At 44.8% G+C, this 25,466-nt stretch overlaps 1 long non-coding RNA gene across 2 annotated transcripts in view; it reads left to right on the top strand.

Annotated features, from left to right (window-relative positions):
- Window positions 1-23,701, top strand: part of LOC138739516 (uncharacterized) — a 49,278-nt gene extending 25,577 nt beyond the window's left edge. The window contains exons 2-4 of one of the 2 annotated variants that reach the window (XR_011342310.1): window positions 10,720-10,828; window positions 18,631-18,733; window positions 23,553-23,701. This is a non-coding gene — a long non-coding RNA (uncharacterized lncRNA). Of the gene's footprint in view, window positions 1-10,719; window positions 10,829-18,630; window positions 18,734-22,079; window positions 22,317-23,552 lie in introns of those variants that run through there. The other variant, XR_011342303.1, reaches the window with a different exon arrangement.
- Window positions 23,702-25,466: the final 1,765 nt, after the last annotated feature.

The raw sequence follows: 25,466 nt of genomic DNA, 5'->3' as shown, positions 1-25,466 counted from the left end.
TGTCATCCAGATAAATGAACATGAAATCCAGGCCATGGCTCATTGAATCCATAAGCCTCTGGAATGTTTGTGCCACATTCTTAAGTCCAAATGGCATGTGTAGGAAGTCGAACAGCCCAAATGACATGATGAGGGCTGTCTTGTGAAGATCATTGGTGTTGACCGGAATCTCATTGTATCCCCTAACCAGGTTGATCTTGGAGAAGATCTTAGCACCATGAAGATTAGTGGTAAAATCCTGGATATGAGGACTGGGTATCTGTTTGCAGTCATGATGTTGTTGAGCTGCCAATAATCTCCACAAGGTCTTCATCTCCCAGAAGCCTTCAGTACCTCATGTAAGAGAGATGATAAACTATCCCCATCTCTTCCATCTTCCAGAACCCCTCCTTGGCGTGCTGCAGCTTGTCAGGAGGTAGTCTGCATGGCCGGGTGTGTAGCGGTGATCCATCTGTGGGAATATGGTGCTGGTCACTGTGCTTGGGTACAGCTGCAAAGAACTACTGGGTGACAATGATTGGAAATTCTGCCAAGATTTTGGCATTCTCATTCTGAGAAAAAGTCACTGCCGGCAGAGTGGATTGGTGTAAGGTGATCGATTCAAAAGTCTTGGAATCGACCAATTGATGTCCCTTCAGGTCCACCAGGAGGCAGTGAGCTTGGAGGAAGTCCGTGCCCAGCAAGGGTTCAACACATCGGCCAACGTGAAGGTCTACTCAAAGTTTCAGTGAAATTAGCCTCGTTCATTGTGGGGCCAAAATTGCCATTTGGGCCTGTCGGGGTCACCACTGTCGTCACAAGGAAGTGCAGCAAACAAACTACACTGGCAGCCATGAGTGAGTTAGGCCAACTGATTTTAATCAAAGTTGCGTGCATGCTTGTATCTCCCCATTCCCGATAGCGCCTACAACTCCCAGGACGAAAATGACGTCAGCCCCAAAGGGCTGCAACCAAGCCAAATACATCAGGGCTCTCTCCCCTCGCCACCCCCACCCCCCACCCCATCCGAGGGTCCTCGGCTCCATAATCCGGTTCGCTTGCAGAGTGGCTCAACCAGCCACAGATTGCTTTTTCCCTCTTACAGATCCTCCTGCACACTTGTACACTGCACAGCAAAGAAGTTGAACTTCTTCAGTATCAGCACGAGTTTGAGAATTTATTTTTGAGAGTTTATTGTCACCTACATAGGTACAATGTATAAACACACCAAAATTCTTGTTTGATGCAGTCACACGGGCATGTTAAGAATGGAAGAAAATTTGTAAATATCAGGAATTTAAATCCAAAATAGGCAATGGTAGACGGCAAAAGAAAAGCCTGGGTAAATAGTTCAGTCCGTGTAAATAGCAAATTACACTGACTTGAAAAATTGGAAGTTGAGCTGGGCAGTGTTTCATCAAAATCACAGTTGTAAAAGTCAATGGGTTCACAGAAATCTTTCGAGTGAACATTATTTAGATTTTGAATATGAATTAATAAATAGCATACTGCATGAATGGCAAAAAGGGGCACAGGTTTAAAAGTTGCCTCATGGTTTATAATCAGTCAAGTGAAAGAGAAAGACTGTTGCTGCACTAATAGGGTGATCACATGGAGCCTGTGGGAATACTTTTGTTTTTCTAATGCATTCGAGTATTACTGCTTTTGGAGTAAGGCAGAGAGAGAATTAAATCATCAAATGAGCTCATAATTTTCTCAGTAAAATAGATCTATAGTAATCTGTTTAGCGTCTCTGACAAGGTTGACGTGCTTTCTAGGAATTTAATATATCTACTTGCGTTGTTTTTGCATCAGTGGCTTTCAGGTCATTTATCTGACTATAATTTTGGATCACTTCTCATTGTTCATGTGTTAAATCATTCTTAATTATCAGCTGAAAAAGAAAAATTGTCAGCGATTTCCTTCAATTTTCACAGAAAATTGTACCCTGGCAAATTTATTCCTCTTGCTTCATAGCACATTTGCAATGTTTTGTTTAGACAGACAATTGTTATTTTGATAGCTTCTCACATAGAGAGAACATAACTTTTCTGTGAATTTACACTTTCTTTGCCATGCATGCTATTTCTTTCTGACAGATCCTGTCTAATTGCAGGCCATGTACCATTTCAAGGATTTTAAACATGTTCAATAAAGTCATGCAGTGAATCTGGCAGAGTGAGAGGAGCCCAGTTTATAAATGTGGTAGATTCTTCATCATTCTCCCTGGATGTAGAAATTTATTTGGTCCTGAACTCTTGCTCCATTTGGCACAAAGTCAAACGAACCTGAATCTGAAAGATGAATAAAACCCCTGACCAGGTTTAAAAAGCACAACTATAAAGCAATCACCAAAAATAGATTCAAATGATGGTGGCACTCAGAAATGCTGGAGAAACTCAGCAGGTCATGCAGCATCCATAGGATGTGAAGGGGAACCAACGTTTCAGATCTGGGCCCTTCAACCGGTAAATCCTTTACTTCCTATGGATGCTGCGTGACCCGCTGAGCTTCTCTGGTGTGTTTGTCCCTTGCACTCGACCCCGGCATCTGCAGACTTCCTCCTTTAACTTAAATGAAGGCAAGACAAATACACAGAGAAATCACCCGACACTATCTGCATTCTCTACTGCCACCAAAACAGTGATTCAATCCATTGCCACATTTTTCAATTTTCTCTCTACTGATCTTCAAGCTCCAGCGCACAAAGCTTACAGCTCTTGCAAAACATCATTCACATTCTGACCTTAAGGCTCCCCATATTTTAATGCTGTTGTGTCCAAAACATCTTCCCTGCGGCTGTGTTTCAGCCAACACTCTAAGGACCCAGCTCACAGTCCCAATTATTAAGTGTGTAAAACCGGTTTGATGGGTCCCAAGGGCAATGAATCTGAATACGGGCTGGTTGAACAGTAGTTTTTATTTACACGCATCGGGGATTTTCAATAGGGTAAAAGACAAAAGACACACACATACACACACTCACCATATTAAATTATACCTTTGTTGGGGGGGGCGGTGGGAGGCAGTGCCTGGTCATGCTGAGAATCTGAGCAGACATGTTTTGAAAGAGTTCGCCATAAAAAGTATTAAGAAGACGGTCTGAAAGCTCAAAAGCCAGAAATTTATCATCAAAAATGGATAAAACTAGTGGTAAACGACCAAGGCAACCAAAAACAAAAACTGAAGAAGCCACAGCTCAGCCAGGAACATCGAGTGAAACCCCAATGAGAAGCAGCTCAGGAGGAGCCTTGGGACCGAGTGAACTCAGCTGAGCTGGGGAGTTGGCCACCATCCTGAATAAGATGGAAACTTTGTGCACTTATTTCACAAGTGTTGAACCAGTGATAAGAGACATCAGAAAAGATATTGGAAATTAAAGAAATCGTAGAAGATTTAACAAAGTGGTTCTCAACCTTTTTCTTTCCGCTTGCAGTGAAATGAGATTAACTGGTGGTGTGTTATACTGATGGCTGGCTTTGCCTCCCGGCTCCGCCCCCATCTTCCCATATATAACCCTGGTTTCCCGCCTAAACTCTGATCCCTTCTGAACACCACTATAAGACCCTGTCCTCAGTTATAAGCTAATTAAAGTGTATGTTCTCCTTCCAGTCATGAGAGTTATTATTCACATTATAATTTTATTAGCTTATTCCCTAGAAGTTGGAAGCGCTGCTCAAGCCAGGTTTGATGCTGATAGACCCTCTGTCCCCCACACCGCTGAGGAGTTCACGTACTGGCTATACTGCTTCCAGGCCTACCTGAATGCAACCACAGATGTCTTCCACACCAATTAACTCAAGAGGTCCGCACTCGTTTCAAGGGTAGGAACAAAAGACTATGCAGTCATCAGGGACTGCACTACATATGACTTTGCAATCAAGGCTTTGAAGGCTTGGTACCTGAAGTCGTAAAACAAGGTCCTAGCAGGGCACGACTCTACATCGCTAATGGCCAGGAGAAACCATCAATGACTACCTGGTTGATCTGTGGACACTTGCCAAGAAGTGCAGGTACGAAGTGGCTACGGGTCACATTCGAGAGAAAGAACAGATCTAGGACACTCTAGTCAGGGGGATCAGTTTGAGGTACATGAGGCAGAGATTGTTCAAGTCGGGTAAGAAGGACCTGGCTGGTCACATTCAACTGGCCAAGTCTCTGGAACTGGCCAAGCTCGAGAACGATGACCTCGAATCTAGCAAGCTCACTTACCCAGGTGACTCCTTCCAAGGACCAGCTGGTCCCGTTACCCTTGCCCTAACAGCATCTGCTTCCCATGCTAGGGAGTGCTTTATCTGTGGCAAGAGCCAGCATCCCCGATCTCGTTGCCTGGTTAAAGATGCAGTTTGCTCCAGCTGTGGCAAGAAAGGACATTGGGCGAGGATTTGCCATGCAAGTGAAGTCTACAGCCTACACTGCTCCCAGATCCATTTCCAGCCCAAAGCCATCTGCCCTGAATTCGCCTGAACCCACTTGCTGTGCAACGTGTTGAATGAGGGTGGCTGCGCGAAAATGATCAGCCGCCATCTTGCCGCTACTCAAATTCAAACTTGACGCCATCATCATCAGAGGAGGAAGGAGGGTGGCCATTTTGATGAAACACTGCCCAGCTCAACTTCCAATATTTCAAGTCAGTGTAATTTGCTATTTACACGGATTGAACTATTTACCCAGGCTTTTCTTTTGCCGTCTACCATTGCCTATTTTGGATTTAAATTCCTGATATTTACAAATTTTCTTCCATTCTTAACATGCCCGTGTGACTGCAGCAAATAAGAATTTTGGTGTGTTTATACATTGTACCTATGTAGGTGACACCATTTTGTCATCATTTTGCTGTACCATGAGGTCAACACCATCTTACCCATACAGGGCAACCCAGAACGGTAGGGGCCACTCATATGAGGAGTATGGAGTCTCCAGAGTCCTAGCCTCGATGGTTCTAGGTCAGGACAGACCACACCAGCTTAGCAGCTCCATAGTGATTGTGAGGGTAAAAGGACATTCCACTAAATGCCTAATCAACACAGGCTCTACTGAAAACTTCATAGACTCATGGACTGTACAAGAATACAACCTAAAGATGCATCCTTCCAATTATTATATATTCCTTGTGTCTCATTCACACTCCACTCGTATTCTAGAATATTGTATAGTACATTTGACATTTGATGGGGGGGGGGGATTTTGTAAAATACGCCTATATGTACTTGATGAATTGTGTGCTCCTGTGCTGTTGGGTCTTGTTTCCTGTGTCACTTTCTAGTCCCTTGCCCCCTATAACAGTTCAGAATGGAGAGCTTCTAAAATCAGAACCCACATGCAGCCTCTCCACACTGAATATCGATCCCTCATCTCTCTTCCTGAATCTATCCCCAGATTGCAACCAATCGGTACCAAGAACAGGAAGTACAGCACAACAGATCAAGACTTCATAAAGTCTGAGACACAATGTCTACTCAATGAAGGTATCATCGAACCTAGCACTAGCCCGTTGAGTGTGTAAGTCGTGGTGATAAAAGGGGAAAACAATTCTAGGCTATAAATTGATTATAGATAAACCATTAATTGGTATACACTCCTGGACACTTACCCCCTCCCTTGAATTGCAGACATGGTGAATGATATTGTGCAGTATTGGGTCTTTTCGACCATTGACCTGAAAGTTTGCTTATCACCAGCTGCCAATCCTTTCTGAGTACTGTCCATATACGGCATTTGAGGCTAACGGTCATCTCTATCTATTCTGGTGTGTCCTTTTGGGTATTACTAATGGGGATTCTATCTTCCAGAGGCAGATGGACAGAATGGTCGACGAGTATGGGTTGAAAGCTACTTTCCCCTACCTCGATAACGTCAACATCTGTGGCCATACCTTGGGCGACCATGACGGCAAACTTCAAAGTTTTCTCCATGCAGCGAAAGCCCTGAACTTCACTTATAACTCTAGCAAGTGTGTGTTCAAGACTAAATGTCTGATTATTCTTGGCTACGTGGTGGAAAATGGCATCATTGACCCAGATCCCAATAGGATGCTCCCCCTGTTAGAGCTCCCTGTTCCCAAGACCACAAAGGCTTTGAGGACATGCCTAGGGTTTTTTCTCATATTATGCCCAGTGGATGCCTCAATATGCTGAGAAAGTTCAACCTCTCTTAAAAGCCACTTCTTTTCCCCTCTCGGCCAAAGCCCAAATGGCTTTTAACTTTCCATCAAAACCACATTGCTAAAGCCCCCATGCTTGCGATGGACGAGAATGTACCTTTCCAAGTGGAAAGTGATGCTTTGGACGTAACCTGGCCGCTACCCTCAACCAGACAGGCAGGTCGGTTGCAATTTTTCTCAGACATTGCAAGGCCACAGCTACGGAACCCATCTGTGGAAAAGGAGGCTCAAGACATTGTAGAAGGCATTAGGGACTGGAGACACTACCTAGCTGGTAGGAAATTTACACTCCTCACTGACCAGCACTCTGTCACATTTATGTTTAATAATGTTGAGAGGGGCAAAATCAAAATGACAAAATTGCTAGATGGAGGATCGAGCTCTCCACCTACAATTATGACATCACCTATCAGCCAGGAGTCCTTACTGACACTCCAGATGCCTTATCCAGAGGAAGCTGTACCTCTGCACACACCGGCCAACTGTGGCCTCAGCATAATGAGCTCTCCCACCCAGGGGTCACCCGCATGGCACATTTTGTCAAGGTGCGCAATCTGCCCTACTTTATGGAAGATCTCAGGGAAATGATCAGGTATTCCCAGGTCTGCCCGGAGTGTAAGCCGCACTTCTATCACCCCGATTAAATCATCCAGGCCCTTTGAACGGCTCAGTGTTGATTTTAAGGGACCTCTCCCCTCCACGAACAGGAACACTTTCTACCTCTCTATCATTGATGAGTAATCCCGCTTCCCGTTCGCCATTCCATGTCCAGACACGCCCACTTCATCAGTCATAAAGTCCCTAGATTCAATTTTCGCCCTGTTTGGGTATCTCGGCTATATACGTAGTGACCGGGGCTCATCTTTTAAGAGCAAAGATTTCAGTACCTGCTGGCAAGGGGCATCGCATCCAGCAGGACTACTAGCTACAACCCCTGGGGGAACAGCCAGGTTGAAAAGGAAAATGTAATGGTCTGTAAGGCTGTCAAACTGACCCTCAAGTCAATAGGCCTTCTAGACTCACACTGGCAGGAAGTTCATTCTATGACGCTCCATTCCATGCGTTCACTAATGCTACACTTCATGAGCTCCTATTCAATTTCGAGAGAAGGTCGGCATCAGGAAACACACTCCCAATCTGGCTCACCACTCCTGGTCCAGTCCTTCTCAGGAAGCATGTGAAGAGAAGGAAGACCAACCCCTGGTGGAAAGAGTGAAACTGCTCCATGCCAATCATACGTACACCTATGTGGAGTACATTGATGGCAGAGAGGACACCGTTTCCATCAAGGACCTGGAACCCGCCAGAAGAGACAGTCCATTGCCTCAAATCCCCTCCGAGCCACAGAGCTCATTCCCACCGCCAAGGCCTCAGGGTAGATGGAGGCAGAGCTAGCCAGTCCAGGAGAAAATTGTCTCTCCCTCCACTGTAGAGCTGGAGACCCCGCCTGCCACTCCTCTCCCACAAGGGGACCTGGAGACTCAAGGAGCCCAAGACCCTCCAGTTCTTAGGTGTTCCACCAGGATCTCCATACCCCCAGACCACTTAAGTTTGTAAATAATTTTGTATTTTTTGCAAATTTATTTTTAATCATTTTTCTCTGTCTTCATCCACAGACCCTAAATTCTGCAGGAAAGGGTGCATGCAGTTAACTGAGATTCACTGGTGGTTTGTTATACTGATGGCTAGCTCTGCCTCCATCTACCCATATTTAACCCTGGTTTACCGCCTAAACCCTGAGTCCCTCTGAAGACCACTGAAAGGCCCTACCCTCAGTTATAAGCTAATAAAAGCATATGTTCTCCTTCCAGTCGTGAGAGCTTTTATTCATGCTACACCACTCACATACCACTTTAAGTGATCCCTTTGCCATCCGTGCTCTGTGATTAGTAAGAAATTGCTTAAGGTGGTATGTGAGTGAGAAGGGAAGGTTGAGAATCACTGTTCTAGACCCAATTGTTACTGAAATGTTTTGCTTGAAAAAAATTGTCATTGGCCCATTTACTTTGGAGTTATGAAACCATGCACATAAGAATTTAATTAGGTATGATTAAAACAGTGGTTTTCAAACATTTTCTTTTCATCCACATACCACCTTAAACAATCCCTTACTAATCACAGAGCACCTATGGCATAGGGAATACTTAAAGTGGTATGTGAGTTGAAAGAAAAAGGTTGCGAACCACTGATTTAACTAAACAAATGACTCAAGTGGAGATTCTGGACAATACAAAAGACAGGCTAAAGACTCTGGAAGAAAAAGAAAAAACATGGGACACAGACAAAAAAGGATTGATGGACAAGCTCGATCATATGGAAAATTTCAACAAATAGAACAATTTATCAGACTGAGAGAAGGAATCGACAGGAAAGACCAAGTAAGCTTCTTTGAAATATGGATCCCACAAATGATGGGGCGAAACAAGTTAAGTGCAAAGTTGCAATTGGAAAGGGGTCACTGGACCCTGGACCCAGAAGAACCCAGTGAGCAGCAGCCACAACCAGTCCTGGTAAGACTTAAAAATTACCAGGAGAGGGATGCAATCTTGGGAGCAGCATAAGAATATTCAAAAAATTGCAATGGCCCATTAGTGGAGGACAATGAAAAAGCAATGTTTTTTTCAGGTTTTTAGCCCTGCCTTGGTCAAACAAAGAAAGGAATTTGATGAAGTAAAGCGACAACTGTGATCTAAAAATTTTAAATATTCAATGACTTTCCCAGCATTGAGAGTAGATGTCTCAGAAGGTAATCCACGAATTTTCAAGAACAAAGAAGTGGAAGAATTTTAAAGAAAGTTATAAAAATTTAAAGTCGCCAAATGAGAAGATTGAAAAAGCCATTTTAAAATGGGACTAACTGAAAGAGTAATCCTTTCTTTAAATTTATATTTAGTAGTACTGAACTGTCTTGTTTTTCTTCTTCTTTGGCTTTGCTTCGCGGACAAAGATTTATGGAGGGGTATGTCCACGTCTGCTGCAGGCTCGTTAGTAACTGACAAGTCCGATGCGGGACAGGCAGGCACGGTTGCAGCGGTTGCAAGGGAAAATTGGTTGGTTGGGGTTGGGTGTTGGGTTTTTCCTCCTTTGTCTTTTCTCAGTGAGGTGGGCTCTGCGGTCTTCTTCAAAGGAGGTTGCTGCCCGCCAAAGTGTGAGGCACCAAGATGCATGGTTGGAGGCGATATCAGCCCACTGGCGGTGGTCAATGTGGCAGGCACCAAGAGATTTCTTTAAACAGTCCTTGTACCTCTTCTTTGGTGCACCTCTGTCTTGGTGGCCAGTGGAGAGCTCGCCATAGAACACGATCTTGGGAAGGCGATGATCCTCCATTCTGGAGACGTGACCCACCCAGTGCAGTTGGGTCTTCAGCAGCATGGATTCGATGCTTACGGACTCTGCCAGCTCGAGTACTTCGATGTTGGTGATGAAGTCATTCCAATGAATGTTGAGGATGGAGCGGAGACAACGCTGATGGAAGCGTTCTAGGAGCCATAGGTGATGCCGGTAGAGGACCCATGATTTGGAGCCGAACAGGAGCGTGGGTATGACAATGGCTCTGTACACACTGATCTTTGTGTGTTTCTTCAGATGGTTGTTTTTCCAGACTCTTTTGTGTAGTCTTCCAAAGGCGCTATTTGCCTTGGCAAGTCTGTTGTCTATCTCTTTGTCGATCCTTGCATCAGATGAAATGGTGCAGCCAAGATAGGTAAACTGGTTGACCGTTTTGAGTTCTGTGTGCCCGATGGAGATGTGGGGGCGCTGGTGGTCATAGTGGGGAGCTGGCTGATGGAGGACCTCAGTTTTCTTCAGGCTGACTTCCAGGCCAAACATTTTGGCAGTTTTTACTACTTAAAGAAAAAGCATTGTAATTTACATGAAGAACTCTGGAAAGAAAGTGGTGTAGAAAGTAGCAAGGTTAGAATTCCGATTTAAGGGGGAAAATAGTGCTAGGAGTGGAGCGGTTTTTAAAAATCGTGCAAAAGGGAGGGGTTCTTCTTCTTCCGAAGATTCCATGGGCTTTTTTTGCAACTTTCCAGGTTCTATTTTAACTTCACCATCAGAGCTAAGGATGTGTGTGTGTTTCTTAAAGGGGAAATATCCATGTTTCTTAAAAGGAAAATGTCTTTTAAAATGGAAATGTATCTTAAAAGGGAAATGTTACAGTATTTTTTTTTAATTGGAAAGATTTTATTGTTATATAATATTTGTTTAAAAAAAGGTATGGATACAACACTAAAGTTTATTGGTCTTAATATTAATGGGATAAATGGAACGACAAATATGTAGTGGCCAATGGGACCTTCTTCTATTTTCTCCAGCTTAGATCATTCTTAAGAGAAAGATGGGGACCAAAGTTGATTCCCCCCCACCCTTGAATTCAGTGAAATGGAACCAAATTTATGCACTCCAGACCAAAGGGGCAAAACCCAGATTACAGAGGTCAAGTGAAAGATGGGAGTCAGACTTGGGTGTGGTGATTTCAGAAAGAAGCTGGTCAGATTGGTGTATGGACAGCAATCAATGCAAGATGTAGATTGGTTCAATATAATTTTTTACACCAATTATATCTTATACCACAGAAATAAAGACTCTTACTGGGGACAGAGCCTAGCAGTAGGGAGAGGAGAGAAGAGAAGAGAAGAGAAAAGGAGAGAGGAGAAGGACAGAAAAGAAAAGAGTCCCGGGCAGGTAAGAGAGCTTTTTTAAAAGTCTCTTACCAGGGTCTGCGGGGAGGAGTCGGCGTCGGAGGCGGCCATTGGTCGAGCGAGCGTACAGGAGAGTGTGTAGGGGTTAATTGGTAAAAGGCCAATAAATAAGAGGAACAGCGAGCGGCCAGCGAGTGAGTGGCCCAGTGAAGGAGTGGGACTTCCAGGCTTTGGCTCATCAGGCTTCGGCGAAAGCAGGTGGAGAGAAAGCTAAGATAGTCTTTATTACTACTTCATTGGGATGAGTGTTAAGGCTGTGTGTTGTCAGGAGTGCCGGATGTGGGAGGTCCTGGAGTCTTCCAGACTCCCGGATGTCCATATCTGCACTAGGTGTGTCGAGCTGCAGATTCTCAGGGACCGTGTTAGGGAACTAGAGCTGCAGCTCGATGACCTCAGGCTGGTTAGGGAAACAGAGGAAGTCATAGACAGGAGTTACAGCCAGGTGGTCACGCCAGGGCCACGGAAGGATGAAAGGTGGGTAACTGTCAGGAGAGGGACAAAAAACAGTAAGGTACCAGAGAGGAGCCCTGTGAATGTAACCCTCAGCAATAAGTACGCCTCTTTGAGTACTGTTGAGGGGGACATCAAGGTTGGGGGGAGCGACAGTGGCTGTGCCTCTGGCACGAGGTCGACCCCTGTAGCTCAGAAAGGGAGGGAAGGGAAGAGGAGGGAAATTGTGGTAGGAGACTCCATAGTTAAGAGGACGGATAGGGGATTCTGCGGACGCAGCAAGGAGAACCGGATGGTGGTTTGCCTCCCTGGTGCCAGGGTCCGGGATGTTGCTGCTCGTGTCCCAGATATCCTAAAGTGGGAGGGACAGGAGCCAGAGGTCGTGGTACATGTAGGTACCAATGACATAGGGAGAATTAGAGAAGAGGTCCTAAAAAGTGAGTACAGGCAGTTAGGTAGGGAGTTAAAAAGAAGGACCGCAAAGGGGGTAATCTCTGGATTACTCCCTGTGCCACGTTACAGTGTGAATAGAAATAGAATGAGGTGGAGGATTAACACGTGGCTGAAGGGGTGGAGTAAGGGGCAGGGTTTTAAGTTTCTGGATAACTGGGACCTTTTTTGGGGGAGATGTGACCTGTACAGTAAGGACGGGTTACACTTAAATCCCAGGGGGACCAGAATCCTGGCAGAGGTATTTGCTAGGGCTACTCAGGATTCTTTAAACTAGAATGGTTGGGGGGAGGGAACAAAATAGTACAGAGCAGTAAGGAGAAGGTTAGAATGCAAACAAAGAAAATTTGTAGTAAGTATTTGAATATGGATGGGCAGGTGATAGAGAAGGGAAATGCTCTGGAAGAAGATGAAGGGCAATTGGCAGGAAAAGTAAATAATGTTATTAAAGATGAAGGAAAACAAGGATTAAAAATTGGGAAATCTCTGAAATTCATATATTTTAATGCCAGGAGTATTGTAAAAAAGGTGGATGAGCTGAAGGTGTGGATTGATACTTGGAAGTATGATGTGGTAGCGATTAGTGAGACATGGTTGCAGGAGGGATGTGATTGGCAACTGAATATCCCTGGGTTTCGTTGTTTTAGGTGTGATAGAGTCGGAGGGGCAAGAGGAGGTGGGGTTGCATTGCTTGTCAGGGAAAATATTACAGCGGTGCCTAGGAAGGATAGATTAGAGGGCACATCCACGGAGGCTATTTGGGTGGAACTGAGGAGTAGGAAAGGAGAGGTTACACTTGTAGGGGTGTATTATAGACCACCCGGAGGGGACCGAGACCTAGAGGAGCAAATCTGTAGGGAGATAGTAGATATTTGTGATAAGCACAGGGTTGTAATTATGGGAGATTTTAATTTTCCACATATAGATTGGGAAACACATTCTGTGAAAGGACTGGATGGGTTAGAGTTTGTGAAATGTGTGCAAGATAGTTTTTTACAACAATATGTAGAGGTGCCGACCAGAGAAGGAGCAGTGTTAGATCTACTGTTGGCAAATGGGATGGGTCAAGTGACGGAGGTTAGTGTTGGCGAGCACTTCGGGTCCAGTGATCATAATGCCATCAGCTTCAATGTCATTATGGAAAGAGAGAAATCAGGGCCAAGGATTGAGGTTTTTGATTGGGGAAAAGCTAGATTTGAGGAGATGCGAAAGGACTTGCAGGGTGTGCATTGGGACTATTTGTTTTATGAGCAGGATGTAGTAGAGAGATGGAAGTCTTTTAAAGATCAGATTTTGAGAGTGCAAAAGCTTTATGTTCCTCTTAGGTTAAAAGGAGGGGAAAAAGGTTTGAGAGAGCCGTGGTTTTCAAGGAATATTGGAAACTTGGTTCGAAGAAAAAGGGAGGCGTACATTAGATATAAGAAGCATGGAGTTAAGGAGATGTTTGAAAGATACATTGAATGTAAGAGGAATCTTAAGAGAGGAATTAGGAAAGCTAAAAGAAGGTACGAGAAAACTATGGCAAGCAGGGTGAAAACTAATCCAAAAGAGTTCTAGAAATATGTTAATGGTAAGAGGAAAGCTAGAGACAAAATTGGTCCCTTAGAAAATCAGAGCGGAAAACTGTGTGTGGAGCCTAGAAAAATGGGGGAGATATTGAACAGTTTCTTTTCTTCGGTATTCACTAAGGAGAAGGATATTGGGAGATGTGAGATAAAAAAAAGCAAATTGGGTAAATATGGGGAATATAGAGATTACAAAAGGTGTAGTTTTAAGGCTTTTGAAGAATATAAAGGTGGTTAAGTCTCCGGGACCAGACGGGATCTTCCCCAGGACATTGAGAGAAGTGAAGGAGGAAATAGCAGAGGCTCTGGCGGTAATTTTCCAAATGTCATTAGATATGGGGATAGTGCCGGAGGATTGGCGCATTGCGCATGTGGTTCCGTTATTTAAAAAGGGTTCAAGGAGGAAGCCTGGCAACTATCGGCCTGTAAGTTTGATGTCTGTGGTAGGTAAATTAATGGAGAAAATTATTAGAGATAGTACTTATAAGCATCTGGATAGACAGGGTCTGATCAGGAGCACTCAACATGGATTTGTGGGAGGAAGGTCATGTTTGACCAATCTGATTGAATTTTTTGAAGAGGTGACTAGGAATGTGGATGAGGGTAGTGCAGTGGATGTTGTCTATATGGACTTCAGTAAGGCCTTCGATAAGGTACCACATGGAAGGTTAGTTAGGAAGGTGCAGTCTTTAGGTATAAATTTTAAGATAGTCAAATGGATTGAACATTGGCTGAAAGGGAGAGGCCAGAGAGTGGTAGTGGATAATTGTCTGTCAGGTTGGAGGCCGGTGACCAGTGGTGTGCCTCAAGGATCTGTATTGGGCCCATTGTTGTTCGTTATATACATTAATGATCTAGATGATGGGGTGGTGAATTGGATTAGTAAATATGCAGACGATACTAAGATAGGTGGAATAGTGGATAATGAAGAAGGTTTTCAAGGATTGCAGAGGGATTTGGGCTGCTTAGAAAAGTGGGCTGAAAAATGGCAGATGGAATTTAATGCTGATAAGTGTGAGGTGCTTCATTTTGGTAAGAAGAATCAGAATAGGACATACGTGGTAAATGGGAGAGCATTGAGGAATACAGAAGAACAGAAAGATTTAGGAGTAACGGTACATCGTTCCCTGAAGGTAGAAACTCACGTGAATAGGGTGGTGAAGAAGGCTTTTAGTATGCTGGCCTTTATCAATCATTGCATGGAATATAGGAGTTGGGAGGTGATGTCGAGATTGTATAAGACGTTGGTGCAGCCTAATCTGGAGTTCTGTGTGCAGTTCTGGTCGCCTAATTCTAGGAAGGATATAAACAGAGTGGAGAGAGTGCAGAGAAGGTTGACCAGAATGTTACCTGGGTTTAAGCATCTAGAGTATAGGGAGAGATTGGACAGATTAGGTCTTTATTCTTTGGAGCGTAGAAGGTTGAGAGGGGATTTGATAGAAGTATTTAAGATTATGAAAGGGATAGACAGAGTGGATGTGGAAAGACTATTTCCATTAAGAGGAGGAAAGATTAAAACAAGAGGACATGAGTTAAGAATTGAGGGGCAGAGGTTTAGAGGTAACATGAGGGGGAACTTCTTTACTCAGAGAGTGGTAGCCGTGTGGAATGAGCTTCCGGGAGAAATAGTGGCGGCGGAGTCAATTGTATTATTTAAGAAAAGGTTGGACAGGTCTATGGATGAGAAGAAGATGGAGGGTTATGGGCATTGTGCAGGGAGGTGGGACTAGAGAGGGGTGTTTGGTTCGGTGCGGACTAGAAGGGCCTAATGGCCTGTTTCTGTGCTGTAATTGTTATGTTATGTTAAATTACATAGATCAAAGGCAGAAATATCCGAAATGTGTTTCAGGTGTTGGGAGGGAGTGTAAATCTCACTCTGGTCTGGGTAGTTGAGGGGGATCTTGTTGCTGCTGCACCAACACTCTATCTGATTCTTTGAAGTGCTGAACCTCCACCTTCTCCAACTTGGGGAAGTTGGAGGCCACCAGATGGTGTGAGAGCAGGGGCACCCCCTTGACATAAATTTAGGTTGTCCACTGCCACTGGTGCGGACCAGCGGGGAGTGAGGGAGTGGAGATGCAATGCTCACATGGGGACCAGCTGCCCAATCCACTGCCATCAGCTCCGCACAGGCTGTGAATGGCCCGTTGAGTGAGCTTACAGTGGTTTTAGTTGAAATTACATGACTGCAGCAACAAGAGGCTGCAGACTCCAGGGAAGCAGAGCACCAGAGGATGGGAAGATCATACACCATCTGAGAAGGAAAAGCAGAGGAAATGACCGAAAGAGATGGTGACCACAGCAGCGGACCATTAAGGGGGCTCTGCGGCTGTGGGATCAGTGCACTCAGTGGGCTTCTGGTGGCTCAAGGCGAGGAACCCATGGAAACTGTGGGCTGCTGGAGACTGCTGTCGGGAGACTCGCGCCAGGCTGCAGACTGCTGGAGACTGGCTCAAAATGTCCGGAGGGGTATAAGGTATCAGAACCAGGATGCAAGGGGTGCCAAGGGCGCTGAAGGGTTCCTGTCTGTGTTGGAGGTTCAGATTTGGAGCTTGGGTTGCCAATCGTTTGGACTAAACTCTGTGTGGCTGCAGGTGCTGCGGAAGTGCTGGAGGCAAATCTATGGACACTCGCTGACTCAAGGGGGGACGACTGTCTTTTGCTTCTCTCCTCTGACTGTACATCTGAGTGTAAGAGGCACTTAGGCAATTCCTGCCAGTGGTGAATCTGTCTGCTTTGCAGCAGGCAAAAAGAAATTTCATGTCATATGAAACTGTTTTATAACTGTGACAATAAATTGAACCTTGAATCTTGAATCTTGAGGAGGCCATTCATATGCTCAATTAAAGCAGATGCCTGCAGGTAGTAGGGGATGTTTAGCAGTCACAAGATAATAGCTTCTGCTGCCCAGTCCTGTAATTTGGCCCCCATGAAGTGTGTGCCCTTGTCAGATTGTACCTCCCATGGTATTCCATAAATGAGGATGACAAGAAGGCGAGCAAAATTATTGAGGACCCTATCCACCCTGCACACAGCATCTTTCAACTGCTCCTGTCAGGGAAGAGATACAGGAGGATCAGAGCCAGCACCACCAGGCTGAGGAACAGCTTCTTCCCACGGGCAGTGAGAATGTTAAAGGACCAAAGGAACTGCTCACACTCACTATTCAAAACTCTCATTTCCACAAAACAATATTTATTTATTTACTATTATAGATTTTAAAAATTGCATTTTTTTTTGTCTGTATGTGTGTTATGCCTACTTGTGTGTCTGCATGTTTTGCACTGCCGACCGGAGAACGCTGTTTCAGTGGTTTGTAGATTGCAATCAGATGACAATAAACTTGATTGTTTTAAAAGGAAGAGAAGAATTTCAGCCCTTTAATGGTGCTGTTCTGGTCGGCCCACTGGCAGGTCACAACCACCAGGAGATCCGAGTACGTATCAACCAATGTCAGCATTTTTTGCTTCTTACCTTGGTGTGGGAGAGGAGCAATTATAGTCTGCTTGCCCTACCTGACCTTCTCCCATACCCCGGTGAATGTGGCCTGGAGGGCTCATTGGCCACCCCCTTGGTTTTACTCATTGACAAATGGGGCAATTGGCAACTACAATTCTGACTTCATCATGGGATAGTGAGACCCCCAGGCCTTTTGCCCATTGTTGCATCCCATTGGCCCCCAGATGCCCACTTTTATGGTGCGCCCACAATGCCAAGAAGCTGGGGTTGCTGAGCTTGGGGCAATAGTGGCAAAGCAGATTTGATTGGCTCAGTCCACAGCAGCACTGTGGGCAGCTTCAGCGCTGTCCACATGGTGGACCATGATCATTTTTTTGTTTTGCCACCTCCAAATGAACTGCCAATGCTATTGTCCCCAGATCAGACGCCCAATCTGCAACACTGTCTCTTGCCACCGGGCCATCCATACTGCCCTCCCATTTGGCACAGCCCAGGAATCCGTGTAGATGTGGACGAGCCCAATAATTTCTCTTGGGATAAGCACCACAACCTCTAGCTCAGCCAATTATCTGCACCCCCATCCCCTCTTGTGTAAATGTTTTACTCATGTCCACCTTCCACTGCTGTCTGCCGAACGTCTACCGGTGGGAGCTGTCAGTAAACCAAACTTTTAGGGTGTCGAACGTTTGGCCCCAGGCCATTGGGGAAGCTGTACTGTGAATAATTCAGGTGGGAGGCTGTCACTTTTGGGCAGGGACATGATCTGTTCATGTAAGTGGCTCACCCCTTCGAGACTGGCCTCTGCACGGTCCACATGTATCACTTCCACTTAACTAGGGAGGACCGCTGACCATGGCTCTTCTTGTGGGCGGCATCTGCAGATTTAACCTATCGCATGATGGGGAGATGTCTCCAGTGTGTGATTGTCTCTGCTACCATCTGGTGCTGTATCGCTAGCAGCGTGAAGCAGCGGCGAGCAGCTGACACTCGAATGAGCAGTAACGGGCAGTAGCTTCAGGGATGGACTTGGTCCTGAAGCCAAGCGGTCTCTGCGACCTTGCATCTTTTGCCAGAGGCTCCATTCGATTATTGTCTCTGTAGCAGAGACTTGTAATTCAATCATCACTCCAGTCTGGCAGGGAGCCAGGGAGTGTCTGCACAACTGCCTGCTTCGTCATTTCAAATGCAGTTTGTTACTCAGGACCCTACTGAAACCTGGCCTTTTTTTTTTCCTAGAAATGCTGAACAGTGGATGGAGGGGCATAGTGAGATGAGGTATATGTTGGCGATAGAAACCCAAAAGCCCCACAAAGCATTGTGTTTCAACTTTGTTGCTGAGCACCACCACACTGAGGATTTTACTTTTAGTGGCCATGGGAATATCTCTGCTGCTGGAGTGCCATTGGATGCTCAGGAATAGGACTGTTTGACTGGGGCCCTGTAACTTTTCCACATTAATGGCCCATCCTCGTACCCACAAGAAGGTAATTAATCTATCAAGGGCTTGTGCTACTGATTCCTCTGAGGGCCACTGGAGGAGGATATCATCAATGTAATGTGTGTCACTGAAATATAAGGAGAGAGGGCAATGTTTAAGTCTTGGGCGATCAAGCCATAGCACAGTGTAGGGCTGGGTGGGGCAGATGGCAGAATATGTATTGGCAGTCCTCCCAGGTCAAGGCAAATTGGATTGGATCTGAGGGGGATGAAGAAGAAAGCATTAGCAAAATCAACAATAGCGTACCAATGCTTGTCTCCACCAGAGTGACTACATCGGGGGCTACAGCAGAGATGGGTGTGACTTTGTTTAGTTGTCTGTAATCAATGGTCATGCACCACATGCCATTTTTCTTTCGCACAGGCCAGACCCAGCTGTAGAATAGTGATACAGCAGGCCGGATGATTCCTTCCCTGAAGAGAGCGTTAGTGGATTCTGTGATCTCCTTGGTGGCCCCAAGCACCAGGTATTGTCAGTTGCTGACTAACTTGGAAGTTTGGGGAACATTTATGGGTTCCCATTTGGCTGTCTCAACTACTATGGCTGCCCAGGTGATCCAGAATGTGAATTTTCCCTTGATGGTGTGCAGGGATTGCCCCTTCAGCGCATTAATGCTCACGATACACTCAGGGGAATAAGCAACCAAAATGAAAACAGACCGGAGTACATCACTGCCTGTAGATAGGTGGAGGGTAGTTTCTCTGGCTGGAATTATGGAAATCCCCTGAACCCTCTATGGAGACCTGCAGTCCTCTCCAAACCGTAGGATTGCCTAGAATGATACTGTACTCGGCCCCAATGTCTACAAGGGCCATCCAACACTGTGTATTCCCTTTGGCCCAATATACAGCTTCTGGAATATATGGCCTCTGGTCACCCAGCCAGGATGAGAGCTGAGCATGTCCAGCAGGTGCCCTGGCCTCTATTCTATGGGAGGGAGGTTGATACCTGCCACCCTGCGGGTGATGCTTCCAGCTGACATATATGGGAATTTCCTCTCTCAGAGGGGTTCTCAGCTTTGCCCTAAAAGCATCAGGATCCACTATGGGTGGGGGACGAATTGAGGGAGGATATGTTCTGAGTCATAGGTGGAGAATTCAGAGCTCCTCCTCATCAGGGCTTCCCCCTGCCCATGTGTGCAGGTGTGTGTACAAAGTGGAGATGGTGATCCCATAAATGAGAGTGCACTCCACACTGGCATGCACCAATGCCATAAACAACTCTTTGTGGGTAAACTGGGAGTCCTCGCCGCCTACCCATACCTCGGCCTTGCAGACTTGACTGAGTTCCCCCTGCTCCACATGTTCAAGCCTTTCAAATAATTTGATGGCTTCCTGGGCAGTCTTCAAGTTGCCAATCCCATGAGGTCCGGGATCACTGATTTTAGGATGGGGCACACTGTGGTGACTACTTAGCCTGCTAGGGCATCAGTAACCCTCGTGATCATAGGGAAAATGGCAGTCATTGGCTCCCCCATATATGCCCATAATTAAAGCCCATTCCCTGGTGACACTTGTCCCCTCACTAATCGTGTTCCACTGTGGGTGGCGGTATAGGTCCCATTCTAGCAGAGTTGAGTATCGAGCTTGCACTGCCATCATAACCCGATCCCACAAGGAGGTGTCAGTGTAGATCCCTCAGGTGGTGCCCCCAGGGCTTTGTTAATTGTTTGCTAGCTTAATACACTCCCTAAGGAATCGCCTCCTGATGGGAGAGGTTCACGCTGGGGGCCTCCTCATTCTAGAGCCTGAGCAGCCACATGGCCAGTTCGCCCAAGCACTGGCGATATCAATGGAGTCAGCTCGTTCACTGAATATTTCCATGTCACTGTGGTTCTTCAGCAGCCACAGGTCCCCACATTCTCTCAAGTTTCCTGTTACGGTAGGTCGGTGAGATGATCATGTGGTAGGTTGGCGACCGCCTGTCACCAGTCTAGACTGCAGGGGTTCGGGTGCGAAGGGGGAGGAAGTGTGGGGCAGGTTTCGTCCTCCTCACACTCATCACTGCACAGCCACACATCCCACTCCCATAATCACATGTCAAGCGCATCCCCTTGCTGGACAACGACCTGTACCTTAACCGGGTGTATCTGCCAGGCGGACCGACAAGCTGCACGCAGCTGCTGCATTTTAAGTAGTCTGCAGGCGACCTCTATCCCTTTCACCTCGAGATTGGTGGCTTGGACTTGGGCAGTCTGTGCTGGCTTCTACAGCATGCACCAGCATTGTTGGGCCACCTCCATCTCCCAATATTTTCTGGGCCCTCTCCCAAACGTTTCTCTCTATGATCTCACACTGGTGTCTCAGGAGAGATGCCAGCAGCCAAAATACACCCCACTAGGTTTTAGGAACCCTGAATTCTTAAGGAGGGACACCATATGGTGACCCATTTACTCACTACGTGAGTCCAGGTGCTTGGACCAGTCTACTAGTTTGCCATGGTCTGCCAGCATGCTCGCCAAGCTCCAAAACGTGCACCATCACTAGTCCACCCAGGATCTTATCCTTACTGTCTGCACTATCTCTCCTGCCCCAATGCTAAAACATTTCCCCTGCAGCTATGTTCAGTTGAAACTCTAAGGACCCCACTTGCAATGCCAATTGTGTGTATAAAACCGGTTTGACTGGTCCCAAAAGCAACGAATCTAAACACGGGCTGGTTGAACAATCGTTTTTATTTATACGAGTAGGGGAGTCACAACAGGGGTAAAAGACACACACGTACACACACTCGCTAGATGAAATGTCACACTCACAACCACTCGTAGATAAAAAGCATTACAATCAAGTTACAGCATATGATACCTGCCAACCTTTGATATCTGAATCAGGCACAGCTCTTGACTAAATTATGGACAACAATTTCTTGACACACAATACTACAGATCCTAACCATTTGTCTGCATACACCTTACCAATGACTCTCCAGCATTGTCCATGGTTCCCAACCTGGAGTGGAGCTGAGTTCATCCCAGAAGAAAAGATGCAGATGGCTCACATGTGGTGAACTTTATAGTTCCATCAGATGGAGGGTCCAGCCCAAGTATCAATGAGGCAATTGAAGGAGCCCATGTGTGCAGGTGTGCCTGACCTGTTGGCAGATCTTGGCTTTGATTGGCAGTTGAGGAGACTTCCACCTAGGTTCCAGATGGAGAGGGCACATGACCCTCTGCAATTCACGTTCCCACCAGATTCCAAACAGAGGGGTGACATGACCGTCCTCACTCCACACGATAAATGCACAGACCAAAATCCTCAAGCTGATGTTGGGCTCTCTCATCCTTACCACTAATGCAGGAGCTAAGATTATGTCCCACCGCTTTCATCATTCAGTCAACCATGTGATCTGTTTCCAATTCATGTGCTGCCCACCATGCTCAGTTATTCTTCATGCTTGCCCATCACACCATTTATTCTGCTCTTTGAGCCCTATAATGAACTGTGAAGAATCCTGGGAAACTTGCTGTGTTAAAAACACCACCACAACATGGATTTTTGAAATGCCTCTAATTAGTGAAAGAGTCAGATGTGGTTAATTCAGTTCCAATTGTATGCTTAGTATTTCTGTGTTAACGTCATACTCAACTACAGAAGAAACCTGTGTTCTCTATTACACATGTTGCCATTGAATAAAATGTGAAGAGAATCCATATGGTGGAATCCTTTTCCCCAGTGTTTATTTAATGAAAGAAGTGTATTGATGTTATCTGTAATTTTAAACAGATTTATATTATTGTGATCTATCCATAACTGAGTCTAAGGACCATTTTACTTCATGCAACTTGACAACCACAATGTTTTTATTTACGATAGGTTAGAAGCTGATTCCAGCCATTGAAGCCCGTACTGCCCAATTATACGCAATTAAAAATTGAAGGGTGGGAGAAAACTAGAGTGCCCAGAGGACGCCCACCCAGACATGAGGAGAACGTACCAACTCCTTACAGACAGTGGCGGATTTGAGACTGTGTGCTGCAATAGTGTTGCGCTGACTGCTATGATAACTGTACCACCCATTCTAGGAATGGTGAACATTAACATATTTGACCTTGGTGAAAATGATGTCTGCTACCCTGTTTGAATGGGATACTGGGTTTTTTTAATCATTGGAAAAGTTTCTTTTTAATTTGTTGAAATGCTGTCCTGATGTGGGCAATGAGACATGGTGCTCACCTGTTGCAGAAGTCTCCAATTGTGTGGCATTGGAGAACAATATGAACGCAGCAATCAGCTAATTCAGGTGTTTCTCACCACCTTATATACTCAAGAATCAAATTGCAATGAATCTTTGGACCAGGAGTTTAGAAAGAAGCTTGTTTTCATTGGTTTTGAGTGAAACATTTCCTGGTCCATGGTGGACATAGACAACACAGTCCAGTATTCAATTTTTTTTTGTTTCTCATGACCATGAGCTGGAGAGACATTGATACTTAAGAAGGAAACTCAGATTTCAGGAACAGTGTAATGTGCTTGTCTTCACAATCTGGACACTGGCAGCAAACGCATTCATTTATGGCAAATGACAAATGCTTTCCAGTAAATTATTAAGTTTGATTTTTTTTTCAAAAGGAATCATCCCTTTTGTTTGCATGTGTCTGCCACATGGATGACAATGTCACTATACAACTCCCCCCAGTGTGTTCAGTAAAGTAGAAACAGCTTTGTCAGATCGACGTGTTTTAACTTTCAAAATTCAACAGGAACCAACACTAAAACATAGAGGAAAAAGAGAGTCATAGTTGCCAATGCAGTGCAGAGAAAACAACAGAAGAGGGAAGAGAACAATTCCAGACCCCCAGATTTGTGACCTAATATTTCAACATATTGGTGCAATATAAACAATTTATTATGGCTGTGTTCTGGGGTGATGGAAGCAGATTAAAAAATAATGTTAAGCTAGGACACAGGAGACAAATAAAATTACCAATCTCCAAACAAACTGAAGAATGGGATTAATTTGGATTGCTCAGCACAGCCCTGCTGGACCGAATGGCCCCAATCTGTGTGGCAATGAATGTATATTCTAAAAAAAATAGTTGGGCATGACTTTTCATCCCTTTGCTCAAAACTAACCTGGCAAGATCCCATATGATAATGAGGTTATTGTCATATTTCATACATTATACAATGTGCGGAGCAGATCCACCAAAATTCTTTCTTGCAAATACAATCAGGAGTGTGTTAAAAGATTTGGTTTGTGATACTAACATCAACATTACTTTGTTTCGGCCCAAAGGATTAATTTGTTCTGTTGCTGTGAAATTCTTTGTGATCTCTTGATTTCAGAGGAAAATTCTATGTAGAAAGTGGAAGTTATGTTCTGGGTGTGGAGGACATCTCAAATGAAGTTTGAGCTAATCTGAGCTGGTCTCCTGTTGCCCTGCTCTGGTCACCAACCAGCAGAGCAGAACATTGGGAATGAAGATGGCAAAACAATCTAGGGACAGCCATTGTCATATGTTTCAATAAATCTTGAAATGTATTACAACTATCTTGAAATAAGTTTTTTTCCCCTCAGTCCAGTAGATTGAGATTGCTTTATCATGATTATGTGTATCAAGACAAAGACACATAGGAAATCTTTCCTCTGCATGCCATTCCAAGGCTACTGATAAAACCTTCACTCCACTTTGCAAAAAAAATCACAAAAGGAAAGAAAAGAAAGAAAGTCCCTTCAGAGATGGTGAATGGTCAAGGTTACGCCACCTCCCCCTTTGTTGCTGCCACATCTGGTCACTGTCCCCAGCTGCCTGCTCTCCACCCCACTCTGCACCCACCCCTCCCAACCCTGTCCCAATTCCCTAGAAGGTGTCAGAAGTCATCGGCATCTCAGTTGAGCCAAGTTTATCCAGCAAATGAAACAACTGAGTGGAATGCTATCTATTTCCCCTCGGTGAAATCAGAACCAACCACAGAAAGACTTTTGTAGTACAATTAGTCAGTTCCAATCACAGCTCTTTGTGGCAAACACTCACAGCAAGACACATACTTCGCCAGACAGTAAATTTACTATCACTTCTTTATGTTGTCATGAGAAAGTGTACAGAGTCTTTATTTTGTAGAAAAAAAAAGTAGTTAGTTGTAAATTTCGTTCTCACTGCTGCATGTATTGTGTGGAACTCCAGATAAAAAGTATTGTCTCTCTAGACTGCTGAGTTGAAGAGAATTAATACCACCCTGTGTCACAAAATTACTTGATCGCTATTCCCAATCAGCTTCTGCTGCTTTGAGCTTTTTAAATCCAACTGCCTGAGTCACCTGACTCCAATTGCCAGGTGCCACCTTCAGATAAAATCCCTGTTGAAGTCTGCTACAATGTCATACTGTACAGATTAATTTGTGTTGTAGAAGGGTCTTTCCAGTTTAGATTGATGTTGATAAATACATGAAATACATTAACACATTAATTATTTAACAAAAATATTAATACATAAATACAACTTGGTTAATTCTTATTCTGAGACAGTGGCAGATAACCAAAGACAGTGAGGGGGCTTAGGATGTGTGTTGCCTGGCAACAACACTCAAGCTGAAATTCCACTTGCTCTGACCAAAGTCAGCAAGAGGTTTTGGAATGTAAGTTGCCTGATAACAACAGCCTTGCTGATAAATTACCAATAGTCTTGTTTCTCTCTGGAATCATAAAACTTACAAGTATTAGGGAACCAAAGCTGTAAAAATAACTGTAGGGAGGGCATCATGTCTGTGTGATTAGTCCACAATATGGTGCATCATGTGGAAAGGCATTGTATTGTTTATTGCTGATATGATAATGCTTTCTGCCAAGGAGGTGACTGTATTAAGATTTATTAATATCAGATAGTGCTGGAGAATTTAAACCATTGTATTTGTATGTTCGGGGAGCTCCTCTATCTTCTATGGTGGCGACAGACCTCCCATAGGCCTGCGTATCAAATAAAAAGAATTAGCTAAAGAAAAGTTTGAGTCCTTCATTCCTCAAGAGATTAAACTGCTGATTGAGATCTCACCTCAGAACCTGAATCGAGGATAGAAACTGATCCTCCACCATGTCAAGTTGGTGTAACTTCTACAAATTCTACATTTTTTTAACTTTTACGAATTTCCCTCAACTTCATGTTAGGTGCTCATGTATTTTTGAAAGAATTATCTTAATGAACTTCTAATAGAATACAATATATTCCACAATTTAAACTGCTTCTTGGGCACACTAAGTTCTGC

This window comes from Narcine bancroftii, chromosome 1 (genome assembly GCF_036971445.1).
Source record: "Narcine bancroftii isolate sNarBan1 chromosome 1, sNarBan1.hap1, whole genome shotgun sequence".
Classification (NCBI taxonomy): Eukaryota; Metazoa; Chordata; class Chondrichthyes; order Torpediniformes; family Narcinidae; genus Narcine; species Narcine bancroftii.
The sequence above is the reverse complement of the archived record's forward strand: the minus strand, read 5'-3'. Positions and strand labels throughout refer to the sequence as shown.